The 23,644-nt window shown below is 42.4% G+C and overlaps 1 long non-coding RNA gene across 1 annotated transcript; it reads right to left on the reverse strand.

Moving 5' to 3' along the window:
• Positions 1-18,751: 18,751 nt before the first annotated feature.
• Positions 18,752-22,027, reverse strand: LOC118676469. Its single transcript, XR_004974115.1, has 2 exons — positions 21,908-22,027; positions 18,752-20,121 (listed from the first exon to the last, which is right to left on the reverse strand). It is a non-coding gene; the product is annotated as an uncharacterized LOC118676469 (long non-coding RNA).
• Between the last annotated feature and the right edge of the window lie 1,617 nt (positions 22,028-23,644).

Raw genomic sequence — 23,644 nt, forward strand, 5'->3', positions numbered from 1 at the left:
TCTCGGGTGATGCACCAGGAACCAGAAAGGAGGGAGCCCGATTCTGGGGTGTGTCACCCGAGAACCACCCTCTCGCAATCCAGGACCCCTTGGGGGATGTCAGAGAGCTGGTTTTGGCCAGATCCCCACAGGCCAGGCTGAGGGACCCCACCTGCTTGAGGGACCCTGCTCACTCCGCAGATGACCTTCGAGCCGCGGCTGCCCCAGGTGCAGCTGGCCAGGGAGAGACCCCGGGAGGTTGGCTCCAGGACGTGTCCAGCCCATCTCACCCAATCCCACCCCGCCAGCCACCTTCTAATTAATTTCTTTTCCATGTGCATGAATCCGTGCACCGGGCTTCTAGTAAGATAATAAGTGTGTTGCTGGAAATACTCTGAAGGAGTGTTTGGCCTGGCTTCACAGATGAGGCCATGTTTCTGCTTGGTGTTGGAAGCGTAAGTACAAATTTGATACTTAGAGAAAAGGGCAGGGAGCAGGAGTGAGGGATTTCCAGACAGAGGAGACAGGATGTTGAAAACCTAGAGTCATGGAGATTATGTAGAATGAACAGGTCATCTGGGATACAGACTCAGGCAGGAGAGAGTGGGTGTGACAGATAGGATCTTTGTTAAAGAATTTAGGGATTACCTCCTCTAGGCAAGTATATTTCCAAGGACTGTTATAAATTCCGGTTTTATGAAACATTCTTTTTTTTTTTTATTAAATCTTTATTGTTCAGATTATTACATTTGTTCCTCTTTTCCCCCCCTCATAACTCCCCTCCTCCCAGTTCCCCCACCAACCTCCGCCCTCACTCCCCACCCACTGTCCTCATCCATAGGTGCACGATTTTTGTCCAGTCTCTTCCCACACCCCCCACACCCCTTTCCCCCCCAAGAAGAGTCAGTCCATTCCCTTTCTATGTCCCTGATTCTATTATAATCACCAGTTCATTCTGTTCATCAGATTACTTATTCACTTGCTTCTTAGATTCACTTGTTGATAGATGCATATTTGTTGTTCATAATTTGTATCTTTACCTTTTTCTTCCTCTTCCTCTTCTTAAAGGATACCTTTCAGCATTTCATATAATCCTGGTTTGGTGGTGATGAACTCCTTTAGCTTTTTCTTATCTGTGAAGCTCTTTATCTGACCTTCAATTCTGAATGATAGCTTTGCTGGATAAAGTAATCTTGGTTGTAGGTTCTTGGTATTCATCACTTTGAATATTTCTTGCCACTCCCTTCTGGCCTGAAAAGTTTCTGTTGAGAAATCAGCTGACAGTCGTATGGGTATTCCCTTGTAGGTAACTGAGTTTCTTTCTCTTGCTGTTTTTAAGATTCTCTCTTTATCTTTTGCTCTTGGCATTTTAATTATGATGTGTCTTGGTGTGGTCCTCTTTGGATTCCTTTTGTTTGGGGTTCTCCGTGCTTCTTGGACCTGTAAGTCCATTTCTTTCACCAGGTGGGGGAAGTTTTCTGTCATTATTTCTTCAAATAGGTTTTCAATATCTTGCTCTCTCTCATGTTCTGGCACCCCTATAATTCTGATGTTGGTACGCTTGAAGCTGTCCCAGAGGCTCCTTACACTATCCTCGCATTTTTGGATTCATTTTTCATTGTGCTTTTCCGGTTGGGTGTTTTTTGCTTCCTCGCATTTCAAATCATTGACTTGATTCTTGCGCTCCTCTGGTCTGCTGTCGGGAGTCTGTATAATATTCGTTATTTCAGTTAGTGTATGCTTAATTTCTAGTTGGTTCCCCAATATAACATCGAGGGTCTCATTAGTTTTCTTGTAGATCTCATTAAATTTATCGGCGGCTTCTAAACAGTTCTTGAGAGACCTTAGAAGTGTGGTTCTGAACTCTGTATCTTCCATTGACAATTTTTTCCTGTTTCTTTGTCTCCGCATTTTGTTATGCTTCCTTGGTGCACCCCCTAGTGGTCTTTGTGCGCAGTCTTATAGTTAAACCTTGATTGTTGTAGCTAATACCAGGGAGGGTTTGACCTCCAGGCCAAGTGGCTGTGAGAATCAGCTGTGTCTGCAGTGAGAGAACTTCTGTCCTCTAGAGAGGTGCTAATCTAGCCTTTGCCTGAGGCTATCCGGCAAATGCCTCTGTGCAGGGCTTGGGCAGGGCGGGTCGCACAGGATCAACAGGGCGGGCTGGAGAGAGCAGTTATGGCGGCTCTCAGTCCTGTCCCCAGGGGCTCTGCCTCTCTGAGTCCCAGGACCCGCTGCAAACCTCGGAGAGAAAGCTGCACTCGCTCTGACCGAAGCCAGACAGTCCCGCTTCTCCCGTTTGAGTCTGGGTCCCTAAAGACTCGCCCGTATCTGGAGCTCAGAGTCTGCGACTCCCTCCCGATTGAAAACGCCAACTGCGCCCTCCGCCGCCAGCCCGCTCTGCGCACTCCGCACCTCAGAATTTGACTTCAGCACTGCGCCTCCTCTGAGTGTCCGTATGCGTTTCTCTTTCCTCCTAGTTGTAGGACTTCCACTCAGCCAGCGTTCTTTTGGTTCTGGGTGATGTCCATTCCGTTTTTTAGTTTCACTTTTGAAGTAGTTGTTCAAGGCAGCAAACTCCGGCATTAACCTATGCCGCCATCTTGGTTCTCCCCCTGAAACATTCTGTAATGAAAATATTCCTTGTCCAGAAACACTGTGAAGCATGATCTTGTCATGCTTCACAGTGCGCAATAGTATGTTAAAGTCTCTGAGAAGTCCAATAGTAATAAGCAAATAGATACATGAACAATTAAAAACAAGGAAAACACCTGTGCTAATTCTATTTAACACAATATTTACCGTACTTGTTGGACCACTGAACCCTTCCTTCCTTGAACATTAATTAGCAAAAGAAAGTAGTATTTTCTAAAAATGTATTTTGAGAAATGCTATGATATGCTTGAATAGATTTGGCGGGGGGGGGGGGGGGAATACACAAAAATATGAAGTGACTAAAGTATACCTCAAATCTCACCTCTCAGAATTAACCATTCTGAATATCATTGTACATGGCTTTATGTCCCTATGTATCACGACATACTGAGATCATATTTATTTTACATTTTTATTTATTTAATTAAAAATTATCTTTATTGTTGAAAGTGTTACAGATGTCCCCCCTTTTTTCCCATTGACCCCCTCCACCCTGCACCCACCCCACCCAGGCCTTCACCATACTATTGTCTGTGTGAGATCATATTTAAATATTATTTTATAACCTTTCATCATGACCTATATGTCTCTTACACACTTACATTTTCCATAATTTTACTTCACTGTGCCTCAGTGTGTATATTTTTTTACCTGATTTTCAATTTACTAAGTTTTCTGTGCAGTTGTGTTTAATTTGCTGTGAAACCCAGAAATGAACTCTCAATTATATTTTTAGTTCTACAATTTCAATTTTGTGGGTTTTTTTCGGTTTCCAAGTCTCTGCCGAAAGTCTCTGTCTTATTGAAGCATAGTTACTTTAAAGTCTATATCTGAAAATTCCAACATCTAGATTTTTCATAGGTCCATTTCTAGTGCCTCTTTTTTTCTTTTAATTTTGAGTAAATTTTTATTGTTCTGTTTCCCTGCTGATTTTTTAATTAAATCCAGAACACTGTGTACATAAAATGTATAGATAATTTGAGGCTCTGGTGAGGTTATATTCCTTCGAGTGGACTTCCGTTTGCCAGAAGGCAGGCAGCTGGTGCAGTAGACCAAACTTCCTCCTGGGTTCCGCCTCCAAATATCAACATGCTGGGGATTTAGGCTTCAACACGTGAATTTAGGGTGGGAGGACACAAACATCAATCCACAGCAGGTAGATTCTTAGAAGGAGGACATTTTCTGTCTTTTTTTAAATCTTTATTGTTCGGATTATTACAGATGTTCCTTTTTTGCCCCCATAGCTCCCTTCCACACGGTTCCCACCCCACCCCCTGTCCTTACCCTCCCCCACTGTCCTCATCCATAGGTGCACGATTTTTGTCCAGTCTCTTCCTGCACCCCCTATTGCCCCTGAGAATTGTCAGTCCATTCCCTTTCTATGCCCCTGATTCTATTATAATCACCAGTTCATTCTGTTCATCAGATTTTTTATTCACTTGATTTTTAGATTCACTTGTTGATAGATGTGTATTTCTTGTTCATAATTTTTATCTTTACCTTTTTCTTCTTCCTCCCCTTCTTAAAGAATACCCTTCAGCATTTCATCTAATACTGGTTTAGTGGTGATGAATTCCTTTAGCTTTTTCTTGTCTGTGAAGCTCTTTATCTGACCTTCAATTCTGAATGATAGCTTTGCTGGATAAAGTAATCTTGGTTGTAGGTTCTTGCTATTCATCACTTTGAATATTTCTTGCCACTCCCTTCTGGCCTGCATGGTTTCTGTTGAGAAATCAACTGACAGTCATATGGGTACTCCCTTGTAGGTAACTAACTGTTTTTCTCTTGCTGCTTTTAAGATTCTCTCTTTGTCTTTTGCCCTTAGCATTTTTATTATGATGTGTCTTGGTGCAGTCTTTGGATTCTCTTGTTTGGGGTCCTCTGCACTTCCTGGACTTGTAAGTCTATTTATTTCACCAGGTAGGGGAAGTTTTCTGTCATTATTTCTTCCAATAGGTTTTCAATATCTTGCTCCCTCTCTTCTTCTGGCACCCCCATAATTCGGATGTTGGTACGCTTGAAGTTGTCCCAGAGACTCCTTACACTATCTTCGTATTTTTGGATTATTTTTTCTTTTTGCTCTCCTGGTTGGGTTTTTTTTGCTTCTACATATTTCAAATCTTTGACTTGATTCTTGGGATTCTCTAGTTTACTGTTGAATCTCTGTATATTATTCTTTATTTCAGTCAGTGTATGCTTAATTTCTGACTGGTCTTTTTCCATTTTTTTGGCATTCTCACTAAGATCCTTGAAGGTCTCACTAAGTTCCTCAGAGGTTTCTAAAAGATTCTTGAGTAACTTTGTAACTGTAGTTTTGAACTCTATATCCAATAGTTTGCTTTCTTCCATTTGTGACATGTTTCTTTGTCTTTGCATTTTGGATACTTACCTATGTTTGTTTCTATGCACTGGGTAGCTGCTAAGTCTCCTTGAGTTGATAGAGTGGCCTTGTGTAGTAGGTGTCCTCTAGGGCTCAGTGGCTCAGCCTCCCCAGTCACCTGATGTGGACACTCTTGGTGCCCCCCTTTGTGGTCTGTGGCCACAGTCTTGTTGTAGTTGAGCCTTGATTGCTGTTGGTATCACTGGGAGGAATTGACCTCCAGGCCAATTGGCTGTGAGGACCAGCTGTGTCTACAATGGAAGAGCTGCTGTGCAGAAGACACCCTTATGGGGCAGGACTTGCTTCAGTGGGGCTTTGGTGCTCACTGAGTCTGCCCCTTGAGTGTGTCACTTATGGATGGATGTGAAGAGTTGTAATCTGCTATGGTCTCACACTGACCACCGGGTATAGTGGCTCTTGGATCTCCAAGGAGGTGCAAAGTCAGCCACTACCTGGAGCCACCCAGCAGGAGCAACAGAGAGATCTTCAGATTCCTCCTCTTTGTATCATGTTTGGAAGTACTCAGATGAGGCCCAGCTGTGAAGTAAGGCAGGCTGCTGCTGGTGCGGGCCTTGGGCCTTCTTTTGATAGCTTTGGGGCTCCCTGACCCAGCTGCAGCTTGTTTGATAGGTTTTAGGCTGAGAAAGGACAGGCCATTCATATGCAAAAACTGCTGTGCACAGCTTGAGTAGGGTTGTAAATTGGGTGGGGTGGGGTCTCAGGGAATCTCCAGGGTGGAGCAAACAGCAATGGCTGCCAGTCAGCCCTGCACCAGGGAGGTCCCAGCACAGGAACAATGACTGCTGCGAGCACCTCCATCTTGAAGAAAGCCGCCTCCGCATTCCTGCCCCAATGCCAGACAGTCCAGTGTCTCCCCATATGTGTCTGGGTCCCCCAGAGTCTCACCTGGCACTGGAGTTCAGAGCAAGCTGGAGTTTGTATCTCCCTCCCGATTAAAAAAGCAGCACACCCAGGTGCCAGCCCGTTCTGCACCTCCGCACCTCCTACCAGTCTCAATGTGCTTTCTTCTTTACCTCTCTAGTTGTAGTACTTCCACTCAGCCAGCTTTCCCATGGTTCTGGATGATAGTTGTTCTGTCTTTTAGTTGTAATTTTGATGTGATTATGGGAGGCAGCAAGTATGGGTGTTTACCTATGCCGCCATCTTGGTTCTCTCAAGGAGGACATTTTCATTGTCTCAGTGCCTATGGCCAAATTTCTCCCATAAAGCGATTACAACATAAAAAAGTGATTCATTCTATATCTTAAAAGGTATATTCATTCTATATCTGAGGCACATGGATATTGGAAAGAAGAGACAAGTTAACAGACCAATTTTATAGGCCAAAGAAGAGAAAATGACAGTTTTAGTAGGGTTGGAGAAGAAAATGCAGATTTCAGAGATAAGCCAGACACAGGGTGGTCTAGAAATGACTGGATTTAACACAGTCGGTGTGCATTTGCTACTCAGAGCTCTGGAAATCTTCATGTCAGGTTTTCTTAGTTCAGTGGAGAATTTAACAGACTTTTACTATCTCCCAGGAAAGGCTTCATTAAAGGCACCTGAGAGCAACCTGTGCTGTGTTCTGGGAGTCTCAGGTATGAACCATTGGCGCCCCAGGCACAAGGAGCCCTCACTATGGCATGCTGGTAGATATGACATGGTCCCAATAGTTAGTGGCCATGCCTCCTGGGTTTTCCAGATCTCCTACAGTAATAATTGAGATGGTTATAACAATGATAGCTAACATTTATGGAACTGCCATTATGTTCCATGTCCTATGCTAAGAGCTTTGTATAACTCAAAACTCACTTAATTCTCACAATAGCCTTATGAAGGAGATTGGATTGTTAGTCTTATGAGGAAACTGAAGTTCAGAACACTAAAGGACTTAAGATAATAAGAAAAATATATTAAAATTATTTGTAGGAATTCTTTATTATTCTGGATACGAGTCTTTTATTATATTTTGTATTTTTAATTTTGATGAAACTCAGTTTATTATTTTTTATTTTGTGGTAAAGTTTGTTATGAATTTAATTTCTTCAAGACAGATAGAACTATTCAGATTCTGTATTTCCTCTCATGTCTATTTTGTTATGTTGTATTTTTCAAGGAATTTGTTCATTAGCTGTTGAATTTACTGGCACAAAACTGGTCATAATATAACCTTATTTTTCTTTTAATATCTGTAAGACCTGTGTGATATCTCCTATTTCTTCCTGATATTAATAATTTGTTTTCTCTCTTTTTTTCTTTTCCAATTAGCTAGAGTTTGTCAATTTTATGGAACCTTTCAAAGATTAGCTTTGGTTTCATTGTTTTTCTTTACTGCTTGTCCATTTCTATTTCATTGATTTTTTTTGTTTAGTTTATTTCGGTAAAAATATATATATATATTTTAAAGGCCTTTCTTTTTTTCAAATATAAGTGCATTCAAAGACTTTAACATGTTGTCTTTTCATTATCAGTCAGTTAAAAATATTTTCTGACTTCCTTTGTGATTCTTCTTTAATATGTGAATTATTTAGAAATGTGTTGTTTAACTTCTGATATTTGGTGCTTTTCTAGTATCTTCTTTTGTTGATTTTTAATTGAATGGCATTGTGTTCAAATAACATAATCTAAGATTTCATTCAATCTTTTGAAATTTTATGGGTCAGTATATGATCTATATAGGCGAACATTCCATAGGCACTTGAAATGATGCTGTTATTGTCTATAATGACTCTTAAATACAAATTAGATAAAGATTGACATTATTGTTCAGATCTTTATTTTTACATTTTGTCTAGTTATTTTATCAAATACTATGAGAAGAGTGTTACAATTGGCACTATGATTGAAATTGCCCCACTTTCACTTTAATTCTGTCAGTTTTGCTTCCTGTATTAGGCACATGCACATTTATATTATACACTTAATATGTGTGTTGCCCTAGCTGGTTTGGCTCAGTGGATAGATTCTCAACCTACAGACAGAAGGGTCCTGGGTTTGATTCCGGTCAAGGGCATATGCCTGGGTTGCAGGCTCAATCCCCAATAGGGGGCATGCAGGAGGCAGCCTATCAATGATTCTCTCTCATCATTGATGTTTCTATCTCTCTCTTCCTCCCCCATCTTCTCTGAAATCAATAAAAAATAAATTAAATTTAAATTAAATAAAAGATGTGTGTATTTCACTGTATGGGAATTTTATCTCACTAACATTTAAAATAATCTGAATAGGACTCGGAGCCAAAAGGAGTGGCACAAAAAAGAAAGCCTATGGAAAATGTGATTGGGAAGAAGGCTTGAAATAAAAATAAAATTGTCTAGAGCCTGCTTCAACTTGGTTTTCAATATTTCCCCCAGCCCATTACGAGAACTAATATCAAGATCTAAGAATAACGGAGTCCATGTGAGGTGATGTGCAGCAGAGATATAACATCAAATGCCTCTCCGTGATGGGAACTCTTTTTGATGCAGCATGATCTGCTTCACCTTCAAAGAGTTTAAATTACCTTCCCTGTGGCTTCAGCTCTTGCTTAAAATTTGTTCTTCTCCTTGGCTCCCTGGTAAACACTGAAGCCAACCTAAACCTACACAGGTAAACTGAGGTCCTTATTGGAGAGGACAGTGTGAGTGACTCTGAAAAGTGAACTGTCTGAAAGGACAAAGCTGCCCACCCTTAAATTTAGTGAAAATAAACATCACTCACTACAGAGCACTGAAGCCCTGGGGCTAGAAGGGGGATTTCTAGATCTTGTGTGATGGGGGCGAGGAGATGTAGATGGAAGGAAATTCTGTAGTCCTATACCTATACCATTAAGCAAAGTAAATTCTAATTCCATTGAATATTGGGATTCAGTATAGCAAATATTAGTTCCCTCTGATGTTCAAACCAATAAACATGCATCTGTGTTCATCTGCTTGATTGATATTTCAACTTTCTATCTCAGAGGCAGCTCAAACTTATCATGTCCAAAAGGAAATTTATTACCACTCACTTCAAACCTGTTTCCTTCATGGGTTTCCCATTTCAATAAATGGTACCACCATCCACCCAATAAGCCAAAGCAACTGATGCTGCACATCCAATTAGTTACCACTAAATCCCATTAGTTTTCTCCGATGTCCCCTTCTTTCCATCCCCACTATACCTGGCCAACACCTAACAAACTCTTTACTTGGGTTCTTTTTTGTTGTTTGTTTGTTAATCCTCACCTGAGGATATTTTCCCTTTCATTTTTAGAGAGTGGAAAGGAGAGGGAGAGACAGAGAGGAATATCCACGTGAGAGAGACACATCGATTGGTTGCCCCCTGCATGCACCCCGACCAGGGCCGGGGAACCTGCAACCAAGGTACATGCTCTTGGCCAGAATCGAACCTGAGACCCTTCAGTCCGTGGGCCAGTGCTCTATCCACTGAGCCAAACTGCTAGGGCTTACCTGGATTCTTTGTAAGACTCCTACTGGCCTTCTTTCTTCCAGTCTTACGAGCAAAACTGGCTACCAATCTTTCAAAAACACTAATCTGACCATCCAGTGATACACTGTTAAATATTTAACAATCAGCTTTTGGGAAAATAAAAGGCTCCGAATTCATTGTATTTTGTCCATTTCTTTGGTGTAAATACTCCTACCATGATCAATTTCAACTTACCATGTAATATCACTGAATATAGAGATGGAAAGAAATGAGCACAATTTGCTCTAATATGTCAGCTCCAAAATACCACTAAACCACAAATAATACAGTTCAATAGATCTTTGATGCCCTTGAGATACACTATAAACCCTTCAGGCTGGGCTACAGGACCCACCATGACCGGCCCTAATCATTTCTCTAGCTTCATCTCCCATCCGTTGCTGACCCCACTCCTAACCAATACTCACCTTGCTCACATACTTACTTTGTGCTTTAGTCAGTAAGGACACAGAGGGAAGAGATTTTCCTGGGCCCCAGAAAGGGGAGCTCAAAAGGGTGGGGCAGGTATAAAAATGGGAAGAGGCCACAGGCAGGTTTGCTATCAGCTCAGAATTCAGTGGAATACACCAATAACTGTAGAAGCGAGACAACATTACATCATGGAATCAGAATACCTGACTCCTAGTCTTAGTTCTCTGTGACTTTTAACAGTTATTTCAGGATACTTGGGCCTCAGTTTGTCCACATCTAAAATGTGAGTTTGGGAATCAATACCTAAGAGCTTTCGAATTCTGACAGTTTTTCCCTATGAAGAACCAAAATGAAGCTCAAATAAGACCAGCAGGGCAGCTAAAACTTGAGTCCTGGTTTTGGCCTCCTAGCTGCACTCACCAGCTAGGGTCTCCAAAAGGGAGATGTGAGCTAAAGGACCAATTTACACCATCCTAATGTAGTTCTCATTCCCCAAAGTCGCACATTCCCTTTGGGGGCACATGCAGCCCTTCTCTCTATCCTGATTGCTCCCTAATTGCTGAACCTCCTCCTGAGTAATGGGATCCCTTAGGACTGGGCGGCTCCTACGGTGACACTGGGAGCTGTTGGGCTGCATCCTCAGGGACTCCGTGAACAATTCTAAAAATGGAGAGCTGCTATGTCATTGTCCCCCTAACAGCAAAATGTTTCATTATTGGGCAATATTAATCACCTGAGGTATTTTTTATAAATTGAGCTTAATGTTTGCCCCACCCCTGCAAATTTCACTAATTATTTCTAATTTTTTCCTCTGCAAACATACAATACACAGTTCCACCTTTGGGGGGGCGGGGGCATGAAATATTTGATGAGATCTGAGACCTCTAAGGTTACTCATGAGTCTTCAAGTTATACTTTCTCGGTGGAGTCTTTAGGGGTTTCTATGTACAATATCATGTCATCTGCGAATAAGGACAGTTTTACTTCATCCTTTCCAATTTGGATGCCTTTTATTTCTTCTTCTTGCCTGATTGCTATGGCTAGGACTTCCAGTATTATGTTGAATATGAGTGGTGAAAGTGGACATCCCTATCTTATTCCTGTTCTTAGGGGAAATGGCTTTAGTTTTTGCCTATTTAGTATGATGTTCGCTGTAGGTTTGTCATATATGGCTTTTATCGTGTTGAGATATTCTCCCTCTATTCCAACTTTGCTGAGGGTTTTTATAAAAAATGGGTGTTGGGTTTTGTCAAATGCTTTTTCTGCGTCTATTGATATGATCATGTGATTTTTGTATTTCAGTTTGTTTATGTGATCTATCACATTTATTGATTTGTGAATATAGTCTCAGCCTTCCATCCCTGGAACAAATCCCACTTGGCCACAGTGTATGATCTTTTTAATATATTGCTGGATCCGATTTGCTAACATTTTGTTGAGGATTTTAGCATCTATGTTCGTCAGAATTACATTGACCTGTTATTCTCTTTCTTTATAGTGTCTTTGTTTGTTTTGGGAATTAGAATAATGCTGGCCTCATAAAAAGAGCTTGAAAGTGTTTCTTCCTCTTGGATTTTTTGGAATAGTTTGAGGAGTATAGGTGTTAGTTCTTCTTTAAATATTTGGTAAAACTCCCCTGTGAAGCTGTCCAGACCCGGGCCTTTGTTTGCTGGGAGTTTTTTGTTGTTGTTTATTTGTTTGTTTTTTACTGCTTCTATTTCATCAGTTGTTATTGGCCTATTCATATTTTCTGCTTCTTCCGGATTCAGTTTTGGTAGATTGTATTTTTCTAGGAATTTGTCCATTTCATCCTCATTGTCCAGCTTGTTGGCATATAGTTGTTCATAGTATTTTCTTACAATCAAGCTACACTTTTTCAATCTCTTCCACTCTTCCTTAAATAACACAATTTCACAGGTCTCTTACTGATAATATATTTTCTCTGTATAGACAAACTCTAGTTTCTTTTTTTCCCTTTTAAATTGTAGATCCAGGAATCAGAGGAGAGAACCAAGATGGCGGCATAGGTTAACGCCGGAGTTTGCTGCCTTGAACAACTACTTCAAAAGTGAAACTAAAAGACGGAAGGGACATCACCCAGAACCACAGGAATGCTGGCTGAGTGGAAGTCCTACAACTAGGAGGAAAGAGAAACGCATACGGACACTCAGAGGAGGTGCAGTGCTGAAGTCAAATTCTGAGGTGCGGAGTGTGCGGAGCGGGCTGGCGGCGGAGGGCGCGGTTGGCGTTTTCAATCGGGAGGGAGTCGCAGACTCTGAGCTCCAGATACGGGCGAGTCTTTAGGGACCCAGACTCAAACGGGAGAAGCGGGACTGTCTGGCTTCGGTCAGAGCGAGTGCAGCTTTCTCTCCGAGCTTTGCATCGGGTGCTGGGACTCAGAGAGGCAGAGCCCCTGGGGACAGGACTGAGAGCCGCCATAACTGCTCTCTCCGGCCCACCCTGTTGATCCTGTGCAACCCGCCCCGCCCAAGCCCTGCACAGAGGCATTTGCCGGATAGCCTCAGGCAAAGGCCAGATTAGCACCTCCCTAGAGGACAGAAGTTCTCTCACTGCTGACACAGCTGATTCTCATAGCCACTTGGCCTGGAGGTCAAACCCTCCCTGGTATTAGCCACAACAATCAAGGTTTAACTATAAGACTGCGAACAAAGACCACTAGGGGGTGCACCAAGGAAGCATAACAAAATGCGGAGACAAAGAAACAGGACAAAATTGTCAATGGAAGATATATAGTTCAGAACCACACTTTTAAGGTCTCTCAAGAACTGTTTAGAAGCCGCCGATAAACTTAATGAGATCTACAAGAAAACTAATGAGACCCTCGATGTTATATTGGGGAACCAACTAGAAATTAAGCATACACGGACTGAAATAACGAATATTATACAGACTCCCGACAGCAGACCAGAGGAGCGCAAGAATCAAGTCAATGATTTGAAATGCGAGGAAGCAAAAAACACCCAACCGGAAAAGCAAAATGAAAAAAGAATCCAAAAATGCGAGGATAGTGTAAGGAGCCTCTGGGACAGCTTCAAGCGTACCAACATCAGAATTATAGGGGTGCCAGAAGATGAGAGAGAGCAAGATATTGAAAACCTCTTTGAAGAAATAATGACAGAAAACTTCCCCCACCTGGTGAAAGAAATGGACTTACAGGTCCAAGAAGCATGGAGAACCCCAAACAAAAGGAATCCAAAGAGGACCACACCAAGACACATCATAATTAAAATGCCAAGAGCAAAAGATAAAGAGAGAATCTTAAAAACAGCAAGAGAAAGAAACTCAGTTACCTACAAGGGAATACCCATATGACTGTCAGCTGATTTCTCAACAGAAACTTTGCAGGCCAGAAGGGAGTGGCAAGAAATATTCAAAGTGATGAATACCAAGAACCTACAACCAAGATTACTTTATCCAGCAAAGCTATCATTCAGAATTGAAGGTCAGATAAAGAGCTCCACAGATAAGGAAAAGCTAAAGGAGTTCATCACCACCAAACCAGGATTATATGAAATGCTGAAAGGCATTCTTTAAGAAGAGGAAGAGGAAGAAAAAGGTAAAGATACAAATTATGAACAACAAATATGCATCTATCAACAAGTGAATCTAAGAATCAAGTGAATAAATAATCTGGTGATCATAATAGAATCAGGGACATAGAAAGGGAATGGACTGACTATTCTTGAGGGGGAAAGGGGTGTGGGAGATGCGGGAAGAGACTGGACAAAAATCGTGCACCTATGGATGAGGACAGTGGGTGGGGAGTGAGGGCGGAGGTTGGTGGGGGAACTGGGAGGAGGGGAGTTATGGGGGGGAAAAAAAGAGGAACAAATGTAATAATCTGAACAATAAAGATTTAATTTAAAAAAACAAGTGAATCTAAGAATCAAGTGAATAAATAATCTGATGAACAGAATGAACTGGTGATTATAATAGAATCAGGGACATAGAAAGGGAATGGACTGACTATTCTTGGGGGGGAAAGGGGTGTGGGAGATGCGGGAAGAGACTGGACAAAAATCGTGCACCTATGGATGAGGACAGTGGGTGGGGAGTGAGGGCGGAGGTTGGTGCGGGAACTGGGAGGAGGGGAGTTATGGGGGGGAAAAAAGAGGAACAAGTGTAATAATCTGAACAATAAAGATTTAATTAAAAAACAAACAAAACACTACTCCAAAAAAATAAATAAATAAATAAATAAATTGTAGATCCAGGAATCAGAAACAGTGTTCTGGGCAGCTCTTGTGCTCTTGCTTAACTTTGATAAATATCAGGTTTCTCAGTTGTAAATTCAGTTAACAGTAGGTGTTAAATTTTTGGCAGCATTTCAGGATTCTTATGGTTAATGTATTGTAAATGTTCTGGATTTCTCTGTGTTTAGAAATCCATTGAGAGCTATGTATATCCCAGGGAAAGCTCTAGAATGAGTCTTCAGAATGGTTACCTCCATAGGAAGAAAGTTCAGCACCAAGGATAGTTCCACCACAAGTAACACCAGTAGCTCGCCCGTCATGGGCCCAGCCCGATTCAGTTCATTCATTTACCCAATATTTATAAGGCTCACTATATGCCAGGCACCCTTCTAGAATCTAGTGATATACAATAAACAAAAAAATATGAAAATACCTGCATTCTTGTGAAGGATAATTGAAAATTACATAGTACATTAGAAGATGTTAGCTACCATGAAGAAAGATAAAACAGAAGACAGGGATATGGACTATGAGATAGTTCAGTTTTAAACGGGATGGTTAAGAAAGACTCAACTCTTCCCAGAAAAAACATGACTTTTGAAGGAGATGAGAGTGTGAGCCATAAGATATCTGGGGAAAGAGACTTTCTAGAAGTGGGAACAGTAAGTCAAAAATTCTGAAGTAAAATGAGGAGTAGCAAAAGGTGGGCTGGAGTGAGAGATGAGATATAGGATATAATACCAGCGAGGTGATGCGGGATCTTAGAGCACTCATCAGGACTTTGGCTTTGCTTCTGAGCACAAGCAGCCACTAGAGTGTTTTGATAAGAGGATTTACAGTGTTTGAATTGTAATAGGACCATTCTAATTGCTGTTCTAAGAATGGCCTATGGAGGCCCTCGCCGGGTGGCTCAGTTGGTTGGTGTGTCATCCCATACATCAAAAGGTTGTGGGTTTGATTCTCGGCCAGGGCACATACCTAGTTTGTGGGTTTGATCCCCAGTTGGGGTGCATATGGAAAGCAACTGATGTTTCTCTCTGACATGATGTTTTTCTCTCTCTCTTCTAAAATCAATAAACATGCCTGGTCAGCGTGGCTCAGTGGTTGAGTGTTGACCTATGAACCAGGAGGTCACAGTTCGATTCCTGGTCAGGGCACATGATCAGGTTGTGGGCTTGATCCCCAGTGTGGGGCGTGAAGGAGGCAGCTAATCAATGACTCTCTCTCTCTTTCTTTCCCTTCCTCTCTGAAATCAATAAAAATATTTTTAAAAGATCAACAAACATATCCTTGAGTGAGGATAAAGAAAAAAAAAAGAATAGACTATGGTAGAAGAGAATGGAAGCCATGAAACTAGTTAAGGAATATTGCAATATTCCTGGTGAAAAAAGATAATGGTTTGGACCAGAATAGTAATAGTGTAGATGATGAGAAGTGGTCTTTTGGGGGATATATATTTTAAAGGGAACTGGCAATATTTGCATAGGGGAAGTAAAAAGAGAGAAGTTAGGAGGACTTTGAGGTTTTTCTTTTCAACCTTCGCCATGTCAAATGATGGAATTGCCATTAACTGAGTTGAGGAAGACTGTGAGAGGAGCACGTTTATAGGGGATCGGAAATTTGCTTTTAGAAACTGTTAATTTTAATATTCCTATTAGATATTCACATCAATATAGGTATCAAGAAGGCAATGGGATAGATGAATTAAGAGATTTAGGATGGAGATATATTTCAGATTTATCAGCATATACTACTAATAAAGCCTAGGTTGTTCCCACTCAGATCCTGCTAGCTCCCATAATATTGCATACCGCCTATAACATGAGTAATAATGTAATAATATCATTTTTCTCATCCATTTGAGCCTGAGTCCTGTTCATGGCTTTATGTGGTGTGTGTGTGTGTGTGTGTGTGTGTGTGTGTTCTTCAAAATAAACTTTCTGCTATGTACAATCCCTTTCACGAGCTCCTTGGAATTCTATCAGAGCTAGTTAGTTAAAAACAACAACAACAACAACACACCAACAAATATTTATAGAATCCCTAAGTGCCGGAGCAATGCGAGGTCAATTTGGATAGAACGCTCCCTGAGCATGGAGGTGGATATCTTGGTTTGATTGTTTAGCTTTGAGATGCCTTTGGTCCCTGCACGTGTGGATCACACATGGTGTTTTCTCATTGAGACTTTCCTTCTTTCTCAGAAGGAAAACCATGCATAGCCAAGGCTGGAGAGATCCCAGCTCTACAGAGTAACTGAGTTTATTCTTCTGAGCTTCTCCAGAAATCTCAGGACCAACTGAATCCTTTTCTTACTCTTCTCTTCCTCTACGCAATGGGATTATTGTTACCCTGATCAGAGTAGATGCACACCTCCCCACGCCCATGTACTTCCTCCTCAGCATCTGTCTCTACTGGATCTCAGCTATGCCCACCACCACACTGCCCCAGATGTTGGTCCATTCTGTAAGCAAGAATAAAACCATCCCCTGTGTTGGGTGTGTGGTCCAGATGATGTTTTCCTGACCTTGCGCATCACGAAGACCTGGATTTTTGCAGCCATGGCCTATGATAGATATGTTGCTGTATGGCAGTGGTTCTCAACCTTCCTAGTGCCGCGACCCTTTAATACAGTTCCTCATGTTGTGGTGACCCCCAACCATAAAATTATTTTTGTTGCTACTTCATAACTGTAATTTTGCTACTGTTATGAATCATAATGTAAATAGCTGATATGCAGGATATATTTAGGCGACCCATGTGAAAGGGTCATTTGACCCCCAAAGGGGTCGCGACCCACAGGTTGAGAACCGCTGCTATATGGTATCCACTCCACTATGGGCCCAAGAGGAACCATTCTCTGTGTGTTCTTCTGGCAGTCAGCTCTGCCCTTTGTGGTCTCACCTGTGCCCTTTTCCACACAGTCTTTGCAATGAATCTGCCACCACTGTAGTCCCAATATCAAAGTAGGAAATATTTCAGGTAGTTATGAAAAACTCACCCAAGAGTGTTTCCTCTGGGAAAAATATTGGATTTTGGTAGAGAGGTGGAGGGAACATGGAATCAAGTAAAGAGATCTGGGATATGCCTTCATTTTAGGAAACAGGATTTCAGACACAAATTCCTAAGGAGATGAAGCTCAGTCAATAGTGCCCTCTTGTGGACATTCTGAGAACAGCTCCCTAGTAAGAAAGAAGTTGCAATAATGCCCTCTTGTGGACGTTCTGAGAACAGCACCCTCTTATTGAATTCAGCAAGTCTGAAAAGAAAACGGCTATTGAGAGACCTAGAGGGCAATCGCCCGGCAGGGAGATTATGCAATAGTGCCCTATTGTGGCTATTCGGAGAACAGCATTCTAGTAAAGGAGTGGATGCAATAATGCCCTCTTGTGGAAATTCTGAGAATAGCACCCTAGTAAGGGATTAGTCTCAAGAGTGCCTATTGTGGGCATTCTGAGAACAGCAAACTAGTAAGGGATTAATTGCAATAGTGCCCTCTTGTGGACATTCTGAAAATAGAGCACTAGTAAGGGCTTAGTTGCAATAGTGCCCTCTTATGGACATTTTTTCTATACAAGTTGTTTGGTTGATCACCTCCCACTCACCCAACCTCCGCTGACTCCCTCTGAGATTTGACAGTCTGTTACATGCTTCCATGTCTCTGGATCCACTCTGTTCATCAGTATGTGTTGTTCATTAGATTCCACATATGAGTGAGATCATATGATACTTGCCTTTCTCTGACTGGCTTATTTCACTTAGCATGATACTCTCCAGGTCCCTCCATGCTGTCTCAAAGGATAAGAGATCCTTCTTTTTTACTGCTGCATAGTATTCCATGGTGTAAATGTACCACAATTTTTTATCCATTCATCAACTAATGGACACTTGGGCTGTTCCCAGATCTTAGCTATTGTAAATTGTGCTGCTATGAACGTAGAGGTGTATACATTCTTTCTGACTGGTGTTTCAAGTTTCTTAGGATATATTCCCAGAAGTGGGATTACTGGGTCAAATGGCAGTTCCATATTTAATTTTTTGAGGAAACTCCATGCTGTTTTCCATAATGGTGGTACCAGTCTACATTCCCACTAGCAGTGTAGCAGGGTTCCTTTTTCTCCACATCCTCACCAGCACTTGCCATTTGTTGATTTGTTGATGGTAGCCATTCTGACAGGTATGAGATGGTATCTCATTGTTGTTTTAATTTGCATCTCTCTGATGATCAGTGACTTTGAGCATTTTTTTATATGTCTCTTGGCCTTCTGTATGTCTCCCTTCCTCACCTCATTCACATCTTTGCTAAAATGTCATCTTCTCAGGGAGGCCTTCCCAACTCACCCTATTCAAAATCAAACACTCCATCTCTGGAACTCCCTATTCCTCCCTCATTACTGATTTCTTTATCTATATAGCAATTAACAGCATTTAAAATGTTATGTATTTTACTTGCTTATTTGATTTATTATCATTCAAATATTCATTGAATGAATGAATGCAGATAGTATGGGATATTATTTTTATGATCATAGGAACAGGAAGGATTTCTTTAAAAGTTGATAGTTTTGACTTCTACATTAAATTAGTGGCTATGTGAGAAAAATGGACACCATAAATAAAGTTAAAAATAAAACTTTAGACTGAGGGAAGTGCTTGCAATGTTTATAATGAAAGATTAATATCCATAATACATAAAACTTCCACAAATTAATAAGTAAAAGGCAAAATCCAATAGAAATATAAATAGAGATTAGAAACAGGCATATCACAGAACCAGAAATCTAAATACTCAAATATACAAAAAGTTTTTTAGCCTCACTAATAGTCAAGGAAATGCAAAATAAAATAATAAAGAAGTATTATTTCATCCCTGTCAACTTAGCAAAAAATAAGAAACTGACAATACCAAGTGTTGGGCTAGATGTGAGGAAATGGGAGGTTTAATACTCTGCCGGTAGGAATATAAATTGGCACAACTATTCTGGAGAACAATTGAGCATTATTCAATAAAGTAGAAGGTGGGAATGCTGTATAGTCTAGCAATTCCATTTTCAGATCTATTTCCTGGAAAAAACTCACACATGTACACAAGGAGACCATGCAAAAATACTAATAGAAGAATTGTTTGTAATGGAGGAAATCGGAAAATGAATTGAATGTTCATTAAAAGGAAAGAGATAAATAAATCATCACATATTAATAAAACATTAAAAATAAATACTTTAGAAGCACTCGTGTTAACATGGGTGACTTTCAAAAATATATTGCTGCGGATCCCTGGCAGGATAGACCAGTTGGTTAGAGATTGTCCCCATATGCCAAGGTTCCTGGTTGGATCCCTGGTCAGGGCACTACAAGAAGCAACCGATGAATGTATAAATAGGTGGAACAACAAATCTCTCTCTCAAATCAATAAATCAAATCAAAACAAAGCAAAACAAAACCAGGGGGCACATGGAGTGTGGAGCTTGGGGATCAGAGGCCCCAAGGTACAAATTAAACGGTGCTACTTATGGTGAGTTTGGGCAGATGGTTCCCTGCCCTCAGCGTCCTCATCTGTAAAAGGCCCGAAGCTCAGTGGGTACAACCATGGTATCTGGAGCCATGGCTGGTAGGTCCTGGTAGGTCCTGGCGCTGCCACTTCCAGTGTGACTGGGGCAAGTGAATTTGCCTCTCGGGGCCTCAGATTCCTCATGTGTCAGATGGGCCCGGTGAGGACAGTCCCCGCTGCACCAGCTGTTGTGAGGATTAAAGGGCCCAGCTGCACATGTAGAGGTTTCCTGTGGGCTTTTCACCTAGTCAGTCTTTGCTTCCATCATCTTCTTCGTCCACCTCAGAGGGTGCTTGGGAGGCTTTCACAGGCCACTGGTGCAGGCACCATCAGATAATGACTGGGCAGAGTGACAGGTGCTCTGAATAAGGTGGTGGGAGGAGCAGTTGGCTGGGAGGAGGAAGGGTGTGGAAGCTCCTGCAGGAGGTGCTTTTTCTGGGCCTGGAAGGATGTGTAGAAGTTCCCTGGGTAGAGAAGGCAGAAGGTAGAGAGATGAACTTGAGTGAGACAGCCTGAGCGTGTCTGGGGACCATGGAGCGGTTTCCTGAGGCTGGATGTTTGGGGTGAGGGGCCAGGCGTGAGGCCGCACAGGGGCACTGGGTCCAGATGGCAAAGGGCTCAGAGTGCGTTGCCTGGGGGTTTAAACTGGCTCCAGTAGGTGGGAGTTCCTATGCCTGTCTACATGGCAGAATCACCTGGGGGACTTTATAAAACACAGCTTCTGTGGCCCCATCCTGCAATATTCTGAATAGTAGGTCTCAGGCGGGACTCAGGAATCTATACTGGTTAAAGCTCCCCAAGAAATTCTGATGCCACCCAGGTCTGGGAACCCCTGGCATAGGGAGAGGGTGTCTGTAAGCAGAGAGAGGCCCCACTGACATACCAACCCCGGATCTCCAGGATCTAAGCAAGAGCTTGGGAAGGTGAGGAGGGCATGTAAGAGTCCCCTGACTCTGACCCCCAGCCTCCCAGCCCTCTCCAGGGGATTCCCACACTCAAAATGCCACATTGACTGCCAGAAAGTTTCTGCTAAAGTGATATATTTATATACGACCAGCAATTGAAGACATATGAAAGCACATGTCCACCCAAAGGTTTGTAAGGGAAAGCTCATAACAAGTCTGTTTTTGTCGTAGCCCACGGTTGGAAACAACACTCATGTTCACAGGGGAGTGGATATATTCAAACACTGGGGCACCACGCACAATGAGAAAGGACGAGCTATGGATACTTGCAACAGCATGGACAGGTGGCGAACAAGCTGGATGAGAGAAGCCAGAGCAAAAAAATAAATAAATGAAAGAGTTCCTAATGTGCAGGGCTCCATGTCTATGAAATTCTAGGAAATGCAAACTAATCTACGGTGCCAGAGAGCAGAGCCATGGCTACGTGGATGGAGGGTGGGGGAGAGATAAGAGGGAGGGGTGACCAAGGGGAATAGGCAAGTTTTGGGGGTGATAGATATGTGCCTTATCTTGGCGCTGCTGCTGGTTTCAAGTGTGTATACATGTGTCAAAACATCCAATGGTATCATTTAAACGTGTGCTGTTTATCGGGTGTCAATTACACCCCAACGAAGCCGCTTAAAGCTGATGCCAGCTCTGCGCAGTCGCGCCGGTGTGGTCCTCACACAGCTCTCCCCGCATGTCCTCTTGCGAGTGGCCAGGGCACCGTGGAGGGTTACCATGCGCGCGGCACTGTCTGCTGAATGCTGAGTGGAATTTTTCATTTAACCTCACAGCAGCCCTGTGAGGTGGTGCTGTTGTTATTAACTGTTTTACATTTGAGGGAACGGAAGCTCAGAGAGGCTAAGTCACTTTCCCCAGGAAACGTCACCTGACTGAGTCCCACCCCCAGCGTTCACCCCTCAAGCAAATGCTGGTCTGATCTGTTCTTATGATCATACAAACATTGCGATAGTTACAGAAAATAAAACTTAAATAGCTTTCAACCCACCCTTGTACATCCTGAAAATCTTAACACATCTAAGGATTTTTATTTTCCATGCTTTTTTTTATCCATATGGAGTATTTTTACGACTGTAATAAAAATTGTGTCTCCTCCCCACCCCGCCCCCGCCAACCTTACATCTTCACATGTAGTCTTATTGTCTTCTCTGTAAAAAACAATAAGAACAGCTTTCCCATAGGTGATTTTTCTGTTTCCAGGCAAAGTCCTGAAAGGTGGAGTGCAGGGCACAAAGTGTGAGGTTTTTCCTCCTTATCCTGATCTAAAGAAAACACAACTCACCGTCTGGTGGGAGCCGGCACCTTCCTGGATCTCTAACCCGGACCCTGGAGTCCTGGGATAGTTGTCACTTTTTTTACCACCAAGCACCCATTTTCCCTACGGCTCTAGGAAGTAGCTCACTCCTCAACAACAAGAATAGGTTCTGGCGGAATAAAGGAAGGAAGGAAGGAAGGGAGGGAGGGAGGGAGGAAGGAAGGAAGGGAGGGAGGGAGGAAGGGAGGGAGGGAGGGAGGGAGGGAGGGAGGGAGGGAGGGAGGGAGGGAGGGTTCTGACAGTTCTTTCAAAAAATTTTTATTTATCAATTTTAGAGAGAGAGAGAGAAACATCAATTTGTTATTCCACTTATGTATGCATTCATTGGCTGCTTCTTGGATGTGCCCTGACCAGGATGGAACCCACATCCTTGGCATATTAGGACGATGCTCTAACCAACGGAGCTACCGGGCCAGGGCACAGCCCCTTCTGTTGGAAAGCCTGTCCTTTCCTATTGAATTATCTTGGCCTCTTTTTAAAAAATTAATTGATTCCATATGTGTGGGTCTATTTCTGGACTCATATTCCCCTTTCGGGAAGCCGCCCATTATCTTCACTAGCAGAGAGGTGTGGACAAGGTACCCGGAAGGCTGGTGACCTTTGAGCCCTGGAAAAGGTCAGGGCTATGTACTCACTGTTTAGTCCAGACAATGGTAGCTGAAGCAACTTCCCCATCAGATGGTCATGTAAATCCTTACTGATAAGATAATCTGTCTGTTGCTGGAACTTGTCTGCCTAAGGGCTTTGGGTGTATTCCAAACTGAATGAAAGGATGGCAAGGCCTGAGCAGAAGCGGAGTCCAACCTCTTGGGATGGGCTCTCGCCTGGCCCCCTAAGATTATTTCTTGTCTGGTCTCTTTCATTTGCGTGCGGCCCCTCTTCCAGAGACTGAACCCTGAACCACGCAGACGTGGGAGAATAGTCACACCCTGATTTATGTCTATCCTTATATCAATACTAATACTATATCAATCCTTCGGTTTTATATTAAATCATGACATCCGGTAGTGTAATCCTCAAGCGTTGTTCTTCCTTTATGAAATTGTTTTCATTATTTTAGGAACTTGGCATTTTCATGGAAACCTTGGAATCAGCTTGTTAATTTCTGCAAAAACATTCTGCAAGCTGTTACAGAGCAGGGACATTCCTAGGCCTGCTTATGACCTCGCCACCTCAGCCGCTGGGCAGCCTGTGCCAAGTGTCTAGGAACTGAGCTCACACACCTGGGCAACGGCCCACAAAGCACAGACAGATCAACACACCTGGGCAACGGCCCACAAAGCACAGACAGATCACAATTAAGAACAGTCCTGACCTTTAAGTTACCCAGAAATGAGTAACAGGAGGAGGATGAATAGCTTGGCTAAACAGTCAGAGAAAGATAAATACCACATGATCTCACTCATTTGTGGATTATACAGAACAACATAGACTGATGAAAAGGGACAGCTCCAAAACAGAGAAACAGTGATCAGGCTATCAATCCCCAGAAGGAAAGTAGGGGAAGGTGGGGGTAAGGGGAAGAGATCAACCGAAGGACTTGTGTACATGTATATAAGCCAAACCAATGGACATGGACAACAGGGGGATGGGGGCATGAGAGTGTGTGTGTGGGGGGGGAGGGGGGGGTAAAGGGGGGCGGGGTTGGGAGTTAATGGGGGGGATGAGGACACATTTGTAATACCTTAACTAATTAAAAAAAAA

The sequence above is a fragment of the Myotis myotis genome, unplaced genomic scaffold, assembly GCF_014108235.1.
Source record: "Myotis myotis isolate mMyoMyo1 unplaced genomic scaffold, mMyoMyo1.p scaffold_m19_p_2, whole genome shotgun sequence".
NCBI lineage: Eukaryota > Metazoa > Chordata > Mammalia > Chiroptera > Vespertilionidae > Myotis > Myotis myotis.